Genomic DNA, 11,145 nt, shown 5'->3' with positions numbered 1-11,145 from the left:
AACATTTAAAATGTCTAAAATTGATGTTTGCATTAAAATGCTAAATGACATATGGGGATTTTCCGGTATTGTCATTTGTTATTTCCGGCCTCATTTAAACTTGCCTAGATAGGTTGTTTAATTATGCTTCACCACTTGCCATGGTTAACAACATTTAATATTGTTGTGTACTTAAACAAGAGCGAACTAAATAACTCGAATGTGGCATTTCGTCAATATGCAACTCGTTGCATATTGAGCTCCACTAAACTTGTAGTTTCGTATGTGCACTTTGCCATGCCATGCCTCATTAAACCGGACATGCATCATACTTGATTGTGCATCATGCCATGTTTATGATTGTGTGTTTACTATGTCGTTTGTTTCTTTCCGGGTTGCTTCTCTCGTTAGCTTCGGTTTCGTTCCGGAGTTGTGAGGATTCGTTCGACCACATCCGTTTGTCTTCTTCATGGACTCGTTCTTCTTCCTTGCGGGATCTCAGGTAAGATGACCACCCCTCTAAATCGCTTCTATCTTTGCTTTGCTAGTTGCTCGTTCTATAGCCATGCTGCGCTACCTACCACTTGCTTTGTCAAGCCTCCCAAATTGCCATGAACCTCTAACCTTTGTCACCCTTCCTAGCAAACCGTTGCTTGGCTATGTTACCGCTTTTGCTTAACCCCTCTTATAGCGTTGCTAGTTGCAGGAGAAGATGAAGATTGCTCCATGTTCGTTTATGTTTATGTTGGGATATCACAATATCTCTTATTTAATTAATGCATCTATATACTTGGTAAAGGGTTGAAGGCTCGGTCTTATGCCTGGCGTTTTGTTCCACTCTTGCCGCCCTAGTTTCTGTCATACCGGTGTTATGTTCCTTGATTTTGCATTCCTTACGCGGTTGGGTGATTTATGGGACCCCCTTGATAGTTCGCTTTGAATAAAACTCCTCCAGCAAGGCCCAACCTTGGTTTTACCATTTGCTACCACCTATCCCCTTTTCCCTTGGGTTCTGCAGACTCAAGGGTCATCTTTATTTTAACCCCCCTGGGCCAGTGCTCCTTCGAGTGTTGGTCCAAACTAGAGCCCCTTGCAGCGCCACCTCGGGGAAACTCGAGGTCTGGTTTTAGTTGTACGTAGTGCTCATCCGGTGTGCCCTGAGAACGAGATATGTGCAGCTCCTATCGGGATTTGTCGGCACATCGGGCGGCTTTGCTGGTCTTGTTTTACCATTGTCGAAATGTCTTGTAAACCGGGATTCCGAGACTGATCGGGTCTTCCCGGGAGAAGGTTTATCCTTCGTTGACCGTGAGAGCTTATAATGGGCTAAGTTGGGACACCCCTGCAGGGTATTATCTTTCGGAAGCCGTGCCCGCGGTTATGTGGCAGATGGGAATTTGTTAATATTCGGTTGTAGAGAACTTGACAATTGACCTTAATTAAAACGCATCAACCGCGTGTGTAGCCGTGATGGTCTCTTCTCGGCGGAGTCCGGGAAGTGAACACGGTGTCTGGGTTATGTTTGATGTAAGTAGGAGTTCAGGATCACTTCTTGATCATTGCTAGTTCACGACCGTTCCATTTCTTCTCTTCTCGCTCTTATTTGCGTATGTTAGCTACCATATATGCTTAGTGCTTGCTGCAGCTCCACCTCACTACCCTTTCCTTCCTATAAGCTTAAATAGTCTTGATCTCGCGGGTGTGAGATTGCTGAGTGCTCGTGACTCACAGATACTTCCAAAACAGTTGCAGGTGCCGATGATACCAGTGCAGGTGACGCAACCGAGCTCAAGTGGGAGCTCGATGAAGATCTTGTTCGTTGTGTTGTTTCTTTTCATTTTGATCAGTAGTGGTGCCCAGTTGGGACGATCAGGGATCTAGCAGTTTAGTTGTCTTCTTTTATTTTGGTTCCGTAGTCGGACCTATGTGTTTATCTTGAATGATGTATGATTTTATTATGTTTTGTGTGAAGTGGCGATTGTAAGCCAATTATTTATCCCATTCTTGTTAATTACATGGGATTGTGTGAAGATGACCCTTCTTGCGACAAAACCACAATGCGGTTATGCCTCTAAGTCGTGCCTCGACACGTGGGAGATATAGCCGCATCATGGGCGTTACAAGTTGGTAATCAGAGCCATCCCCGACTTAGGAGCCCCCTGCTTGATCGAATCACTGGCGTTGTTGAGTCTAGAACAAAAATGTTTTGAGTCTTAGGATTATATATATCGGAGAGTAGGATTCTTTTTACTCCTCAGTCCCTTCGTCGCTCTGGTGAGGCCTCCTGACGTAGAAGTTTTGACTCTTCTCTCCTCAAATTTCACTAAATTTTTTTTAGGATCACGCGGGTATCTTGGAATCGTTCCGATGGTTTTGTGACGAGAACATTGTTCTTGGTGCCTCCTGACATTTAGGGGTTGTGGCAGTGTCCCGGGGAGTTGAGCTCCGAGGTGTTGTCGTCACAATTTTATCGTTGCAGTTCTGGAATACCTGAGTCTCGCTGACATCGAAAATCTCTTTTATGCAGTTGTTGGTGAGATCACCTCGACGCCACCCAGTACTGGGGCGGGAGTTTGGGAGTATTGCCATAACTCGTATAACAGATGCTTTTCGAAGGTTGAGGTAAACGATTTCCGGAGTTTTCTTGGTTATGTCTTGACGGATGGATACAGCTGGATCTAGGTATTGTTAGTTTGGGTGATATATTTTGTATCCCCTGTATCCCCAACACCAGATTGCATAACCAGAAAGTTTCGGGAGTTTATAAGTGGGAATTCAAGTAGCTCTTAGGATATCTTTCCGATAGATGCATGATATGAGATTGGGGTTCGACGTCTAGTGGTCCGCCTGTACACGGTTGGTTTTACAGTGGTCTCGTAGTGTCTTAAAGAGTCCTTGGCTATGCCGACTCTGGGACGCTTCGTATGTCATGTGCACTGCCTTGTACATGATGGTGCTGTATGATCGAGCCCGTGTGGGCCCCACCACGAAAACTTCGGACGAAATCTCTATCATATGTTTGTTCCGGCTTATTCTGCAAGCCAAATCCTTTGTTTTGTTTTGTTTTGTGGTATTCGAGTTGCTTCGAAGTCAAATGTTGAATCCATACCTTCCCTAAAGGGTGTTCTCATATTGCTATGTGAATACTAATCCTTCTTGTTCATCAAGGTTGTCTTTTCAATTTTTTTCCAACCGGCGTGTTTCTCTTGTAGTGGATCCGATCATTTTCAACATCCGCAAGATCAATTCTAAGCTTTTTCTCAACGGTGTTCATTTCATCCGACCCAAGTTGCCTTTGTTTTTCCCGCCCTCCCACCTTTTTTCTTTAAGGACTCAGATTTCTTAATCAAGTATCCTTTTTATTGATGTGAAGTCCCTTCATTCTTTTCAATCAATGTTCTTACCCGGTGGTTCTCATGAAGATGTTCTTCAAGTTTTTCATTCTTCATTCTTTTTCTTCTCCGGTGGACTCAATTCAAGCTTTCGGTGTTGATCATATTCCTTTTCTCATTTCAAATGTTTTTCTCGTGCCGGTGCACCTCTTAATCATCCACCTCTTGCTATTCATGTTTATCTGGAGTGTTGAAGATATCTCAGGAGATTTGTGTTTTCATTCAAGATCCGTTCAAGCTATCTCGAGGTTGTTATCTCATTCAAGCCATTTAATTCAACCGGTGCAATCTCCTTTTCAAGTAATCATTTCAACGGTGTTTCTTCTGAGTGGGCCCTAACCCACAGGACTTTTTCCAGGATCTTACCTGACTCTTCTAATTCTTTCCGGAGTTATTCTCAAATTCATTGCAAAGTTTGACGTAAGAATGAATTATCATCAGTCAAATGTCTTTCTTCAAGATCTTTCAAATTCTTTTCATCGTTGATTCAACCTTTCTATTCTTCATGGTTCCGGAGTGCCTCAATAATTCATGGTGGTGCTTATCATCATCATTCTCAACATTTGAAGACCGAAGAAGAGTTCCTCTTAAATCCTTACCCGTTCTTCCAAAGATTCATGGTTCTAACTTGTTGCCATCCTCTCAAATTGTTTCCAATCGCGCAATTCTTGTCTTACCCATCCGGAGCATTTCAGAGTTGTTTTCATTTCTTGATCATCCAAAGGCCTTCTTTTCAACAGATTTCTTCATTCTAAGTTTTCAGCCTCGTTCTCCAATTAGTCTAAATTGATGTCTCTTCGTTCATCTCCATATTCTTCCGGTGCATCGTTCATATATCCTCTAATCAGTTCGTGATCTCTTTGTTCTCATATATTTATATTCCGTCAAGTATCTTTATTCATTTTTCTAAATATTCTCGGTGAATTGTGTCTTTGCTACTTTCATTTTCAATCCTACCGGTGGTTCGTTCAAGATTCCTTTTCCTATGTCCGCATATTAATTTATTCGTTGTTTCAATCCTACCGGTGGTTCGATGAAGACCTTCACAAGTTTGTGCAATATCTATCTTAATCCTTTCTACGAGAATAAGTAGTATGCCAAATCCGTTGTTTGTCATCAATTTATATTGGTGAAGGATACGCATAACACAATTCTTATTATTGTTTCATCCAAGTGATCTAATTTCTTCTTTCCGGAGTTGTTCATCATATCAAATTTTCGGTTCAAAGTTGTTCATCTTTTCTTTCCGGAGATCCAAGTTATTTCAATTATATCATTTCAAAGCTTCATCTAATCATTATAAGACTTCTCCCGGAGTTCTTTTCAATTTTCCATTTCGTTTGATCATTCTTTTATTATCGGAGTTCTTCATGGAGGTTCTACATGGTGGTTCATCAAGGATTCCTTTCATTTTTCAATTGTTCTTCAAGATTTCTCTCGGAGTTAAGATCTGTCAAGCTATACTCTAAAATTAACATGGTGTTCAACACATGTCTTGTTTTGAGGAGTTCAAGTATTCTTCATCTTGCATTCCGAAGTGCAATTCTTTCTCTTATCTTTTGAGGTGGCATTATGTCATTCTTGACAATTTGTGTTCGCGTTTCATGATTCACATGTTGTCAAGAATGAGATATTTTAAATCCACCAATCTCTTCGTTGGATCTATCTTGTGTCATGTTTCACCTAAAGCCTTCCCTAAGGAATGTTGCTTATCAATGATCCAAGTTTTCTCCTATCCTCTCGGCGAGAGAAGATTTCATCTCTTCGTTGATCTCAAGCAAGCAATTGTTTTCGTTAGTGGCAAAAATTTCACCTCATAATTTTGAGATGTGTTCCATAAGCCCTCAACAAGCTTGTTCTTTTAGTTGTTGGTTTTTTTCCAACAACTCCGTTCTAACCTTCTTGCAAGGATACTTTCCAAATTCAGTTGTGGAAGGTGTTGTCATTTTCTTCTCCATTCTGTTATTCCAATGATCTATCTTCTATTCTTTCTTCCGGAGGTATTGTGATGTTGCTCTCTTCGACCAATCATCTTGTTTTTTCAAGATCATGTAATTTTTCCTTTCTTATCTGTTTAGCCGGAGTGTCGTGTTTTCATTCGAGTTCTCTCATCTTATCAAGTTTTATCTCCTTCCTCAACCGGAGTGCGGTCTGAAATCTTTTTTCCCCTTGTGCCATTCTTTCATTAGTTCCGGAGGCAATGTGTTGTTAATTTCATCGAGTATCCTCTCATCTTGTCAAGATCATGTTTAATTCCTTCCATTTACAGTCGGAGTGCTGCCCAAATTATATCATTCTTATTCCTTATTTATCTTGTTTTAACCGGAGTGTTGTGTCATCTCCTCAATTTCTTTGCATCTTATCTAGTTTTTTTTCCTTCTCTTTTTCAACCGGTGTGCTGTCATAATTATGTCATTCTTGTTCCTTGTTTCTCTTTTCTACCGGTGTGCTTTCATATTAATTTTGATTCGTTAAGTGTCACATCCCTAGCTTCTGGTAATGCACTAGGCTAGCCTCATGTGTGCATCATGTTTAATCTTGAAAGAAAGTTGAAATGGGGATGACAGAACCCCCAGCACCCCCCCTGAAACCAACTAGGGTTTACTAAAATTGGTTTCAATTAACCCAAAATGCCCTTCACAAAATGTTCATCATTTCTGGATTGGGCTAAAACCCCTGGCAAAATGGTGCACACTTTTTCTAGGACATTCTGGGTTTTTTGAATTAACTCATATTGTATTTGAATTGGGGCATTTAAATCCTATAAATATTTTAAATGCTTTAATAATTCTGAAACTAGTTGAGGGATGCTGGGAATAATTTCAACAGTGCCCACAAATATTTTCAGAATTTTTGGAAATGCTCTGGCATTTTTAATAAAGCCAAACACAATTACAGAAAATAGAAAACAGAAACTAAAATGGAAAGAAAGAGGGACAGAGAATCTTCCTGCACAGCCCACCACTGTAGCAGCCTACTGGCCGAAGCCAGCCCAGCCCACCAGGGGCAGCACTGTCTTCATCCTCCTGCCAGGAGGAGAAGCAGCTGCGTGCCCGGTGCGTAGACGAACCACGCCGGCTCCTCCCTGCCTGCGTGCCCCTCGACCGCCTGGTCGCCTCCACGCGTACCACGCCGCCTCCTCGACCCTCTCTCACTCTCCCTCAAGCTCATCCCCTCCTCTGGCTCGCTCTCTCACGCCCACCGAGCACGCCCGTCACCACCGTCGCCGTCCACCGTGGCTATCGAGACCCCCTCGTCCAACCACCGTATCCCCGAGCTCTGTCGTCCTGCTCTTCCTCTCCTCGTCGACGCACGCAACTCCAGGAGCAGCAGAACGCCACCCCCGTCGTCTTCATCACCGTTTATGTCCGGTGATCCCCGTGGTCGAATTCGCCGCCGCAGAGGCCTCCCCGAGCCCAATGAGACCGCCAACAACCCCGCTGTGAGCTCCACTCCGTTTCCCCTCCTTCGTTTTGCTCGCCCGTGCTCCGTAGCCTCCTCCCCGATGAGCCCGTGTGTGCGCCGCCGCGCGAGGTCGTCGCCGGCATCGTTTCCGGCCACCCGCGGCCTCCGGTCCTTTGGATGCGGACGAGCGAGAGCCCCTCCTTGGTGCCAGCAGCGCGACGAACTGCCGTCCCTAACGCGAGTCCGGCGAGCTCTCGCCGTCGGGTTGGTCATCGCCGGCGTAGATCCGGTGATGATGACATGGCACTCTTACTTAGGGGCTAATCACCCCGCTAACTAAACCGTGTGCCACTGACAGTGGGCCTCGTGCCCTAATTAACCCCGGGATTTATTCCCTGTTTAGTTTAAATTAAACCAGCCGACCCCACATGTCAGTTGACCCTGCCACGTCAAACGTTGACCTGGCCCCACTGGTCAGCCTCTGTTCTTGCCCTGTTACACTGACGTGCGGGCCCCACAGGTCAGGTTTGACCTGGACCGCGCTGTTGACCTGATGACGTCATCCTGACGTAGTGCTGACGCAGTAATTTAATTACTGGAATTATTCTTATACAGGAAATTCCAGAAAATAGTGCAAAGTTCTAAAATTCATAGAAATTCAACCGTAGCTCCAAATCAAATAATTTATATATGAAAAATTATCAGAAAAATCCAATCTATCCATTTATGCTAGTTTCATGCATGAAAAACCAACTTATACCTGCTGTATAAGTGAAAACATTCAAATGGCATTTGAAATGCTCAAACTAGAGTTTGCATTTGAACCTTTGGTTCAAATGGACTCCCTTGCACTTGTTGCTAGCTGCATTAGCTCAATTCACAACATATTGCCATGTCACATTCATGCATCATATTGTTGCATTGCATTGATTGGTTTCCCTCTCTGTTGCCGGTATTTGTTCCCCTCGGTAGACGTTGTTCCGACGCTGTGATCGTTGACACTGATGAAGACTCAATGCTATCTTCAGAAGTGCCAGGCAAGCAAACCCCCTTGTTCATTCTGATACAATCCCACTCTCTCGCTCCTGCTCTCTTTTACTGCATTAGGACAACAACGCTTCAACTGTTACTTGTTGCGGTAGTTGAACCCCTTTCCTCTGCATGACCTGTCATTGTCATAGTAAATAGATGAAACCCACTAGCATGAGTAGGAGTTGTTTGAGCCCTGATGTGCCTACTCATTCATGCTTGTTTGTCATGCCATGCTATTGCTTAGAGTTGTGTCGGGTCTGATTCATCGCGAATGAATTGGAAAGTTGTGAACATGTCCTACTGTGTGAGAGCTAAGTGTGTGAACACGATTTGGTAAAGGTAGCGGTGAGAGGCCATGTAGGAGTACATGGTGGGTTGTCTCATTGAAACCGTCCTCAGGAACTGAGTTCTGTGTTTGTGATCCATGAACAGTTACTACCACACATTGGGTTCCGGTAATGCGACCCCTCTCGGCTTATTAACCGCCTCGATCTCTGTCCAGGAGTTGCAACTAGTCTCTGGTGTTTGTAGGTAGTGTTAGTAGTCTACCAAGTGGCACCCGGTACAGGTGGGCTTGGGACAGACTAGGCACACGTGGCCTGGTGTACCGAGTGGCACCCGGATGGTGGGCTCGGGAACCCTGCACACATCGTTTGGGGCCGTGAGCGACACCCCGGCCGGATCTCCTTGCGGATGGAACCCGAATAGGCAATAAACCTGGACTAGAGACTTGTGTGGTTAGTCAGGTCGTGGCCGACTCCCTCGCCAGGCTTCCGCTTGAAGGTTGTCGAGGTACACGACGTGTACATGGTGGTAAGTGGCGAGAGCGTGTGTGACGAAGTACACCCCTGCAGGGTTAATATGATCTATTCGAATAGCCGTGTCCGCGGTAAAGGACTTCTGGGTTGCCTATAACAGTTCATAGACAAGTGAAAGTGGATTCTCTAAAATGCGCAAGATAAGCGTGAGTGCTATGGATGGCGTCCTCGTAGGGAGACGGGAGCGGATCCATAGTGGTGTATTGATATGGTGAATATGTGGACTCGTGTGCGCCACCTCAAAAGAGTTACTTGCAGTCGCGGTTCAGGATAGCCACCGAGTCAAAGCTGGCTTGCTGCAGTTAAACTCCACCACCCCCTTCGTTGATACCGATGCATATGTAGATAGTTCTGATGTAAGTCTTGCTGGGTACATTTGTACTCACGTTTGCTTATTTTATGTTTTGCAGAGAGACGTAAGTCTCGCTAGTAGTTCCGTGTGGACTTCGACGTTTAGCTTGATACCTCAGCTACGATCTTGTGCCCTCGGCAGGATCTGGTAGATAGTCAGGCTTCGCAGCCTTTTTCATTTGTAGATGTCTGTACTCAGACATGTTAAGCTTCGGCATGTGCTTTGACTTGTATGCTCTGAATGTTGGGTCATGAGATCCATGTTTGTAATATCTGGCTCTTCGGGGCCTAATGAATAAATACTCTGAGTCGTAGAGTCTTGTTGTGATGCCATGTTGTATTTGCACATATCGAGCATATTGTGTGTATGATTGAAATGCTTGGTATGTGTGGGATCCGACAATCTAGTTGTCTATCCTTAGCAGCCTCTCTTATGGGGAAATGTAGTCTAGTGCCTCCTTGAGCCATAGTAGTCCGCTACAGCCCGGTCCACCGGAGTCCTGCTAGCCCAGCACTACTGCTCTGGACACTTGACTGGCCGGCATGTGTTTCATATCGTTCCTATGTCTGTCCCTTCGGGGAAATGTCACGTGGTGACATCCGGAGTCCTGCCTAGCCTGCTACAGCCCGGGTTCCCGGAGTCCTGTTAGCCCAGTGCTACAGCCCGGATTCGCACGCTGCTGACCGACACGTTCGATGTTGATTCATGTATGCCTGTCCCCATACGTTAGCGCCGCTTTGGGTTCACGACTAGTCATGTCGGCCCGGGTTCTCTGTCATATGGATGCTAGCGACATTGTCATATACGTGAGCCAAAAGGCGCAAATGGTCCCGGGCCATGGTAAGGCGACACCCGTGGGAGTACCGTGCGTGAGGCCGCAAAGTGATATGAGGTGTTACAGGCTAGATCGGTGTGACTTGGAATCGGGGTCCCGACAGCTTTGGTATCAGAGCCTGACTGCCTGTAGGATTACCAAGCCAAACTGGTCAAAGTTGAGTCTAGAAATGTTTTAGTTATATAAGGGAATTGATTGTGGAAGGGAACGTAAGGCTCTTTTTACTCCTTTACCTTATGTCTTCTGATCTGAGTCATCCTCTTCTCTTCTACGGGGATTAAGAACTAGGCTTCTCATCTTTCTATCAGGATCACGTGTTACTAATCCGTAGACCCGTAGGATTGTTGGTCTGAAGCCTCAGTTCAGTTTCTACTACTTCCATGTGTTGACAGTTGATCTCGGAACCTTGATATTGTGATTCTGAGTGGTTATGCCACTATGTTGCAGGATGTCTCAAATCCTTTGAGCATTTACAGTCGTTATGCTGTCCGAGTCATCCCAGGTTTCTAAACAATCTGATGCATTTGCAAATCCTTTCCCTCTGTTTTTGCGTCCCTTTGGGTCAGATTAAGCACACTATCGGTGCGTTGGGGTACTCTATTGCCTCGGTATATATGTTGGAGCTATTATTATGACCCTAGGTGTCTTAGAGGACCACTTAGCAATCTAGCAATGCTTGCATCCCCAGTGTGATGATTCTGGCCATTACTCTCGAAAGCATCCCGTGATGCCATTTAGTTAGTAGGCATTCTATTTCTTGGGTTCTTGACCCAAGATTCACTCTACTTACCTCGTGATGATAGTGTTTGCTCGTTCCTTTAGGTTATTAGTAACCTTTGCATTAGTCCTCGAGGTCCGTGGTATCTCATTCTTCCAATACCATGAACCATCATGGCAGAAGTTCTTTTAACCAAAAGATCACAACCAGGGCGCTCTTGAGGAGTGCTCCATTCATATTGTGACTCTGCCAGTCCTTCCTCCTCTGCATGGGTTATCCGGAAGAAATATGTTGAATTTGTTCGACATACTAATCCATGCATCCATAACTCAGAAAGTTATATGTTCCTTTGAGTTGTCCCTCTTTAGTTATTTTCTGGCCCTCGTCTATCAATTGATAGTCAGGAGTAATTGTGCATTTGTGTTATCGATGCCTATTATTCTTGTGGTCTGTCAAGCCATTCTAATCCGGAATGACTAGGAGAAACAAACTCCAGTACCTCATCCATCTTTGGGATTGGGTCAAAGTAGTTGTATCCCGCAGATCAAATGCCTAACCAGCTTTTGTTCTGTTCCACCTTCGAGTGTTACCATCTTTATGCCAAGAGTGTCATG

General features: G+C 44.7%; 1 long non-coding RNA gene across 1 annotated transcript; it reads left to right on the top strand.

Moving 5' to 3' along the window:
- The first annotated feature begins 390 nt into the window (after window positions 1–390).
- LOC141039327 (uncharacterized) lies at window positions 391–2,307 on the top strand. The gene is made up of 2 exons (XR_012200258.1): window positions 391–481; window positions 1,726–2,307. It is a non-coding gene; the product is annotated as an uncharacterized lncRNA (long non-coding RNA).
- The last annotated feature ends 8,838 nt before the right edge of the window (window positions 2,308–11,145 follow it).

This window comes from Aegilops tauschii, chromosome 1 (assembly GCF_002575655.3).
Source record: "Aegilops tauschii subsp. strangulata cultivar AL8/78 chromosome 1, Aet v6.0, whole genome shotgun sequence".
NCBI lineage: Eukaryota > Viridiplantae > Streptophyta > Magnoliopsida > Poales > Poaceae > Aegilops > Aegilops tauschii.
The sequence above is the reverse complement of the archived record's forward strand: the minus strand, read 5'-3'. Positions and strand labels throughout refer to the sequence as shown.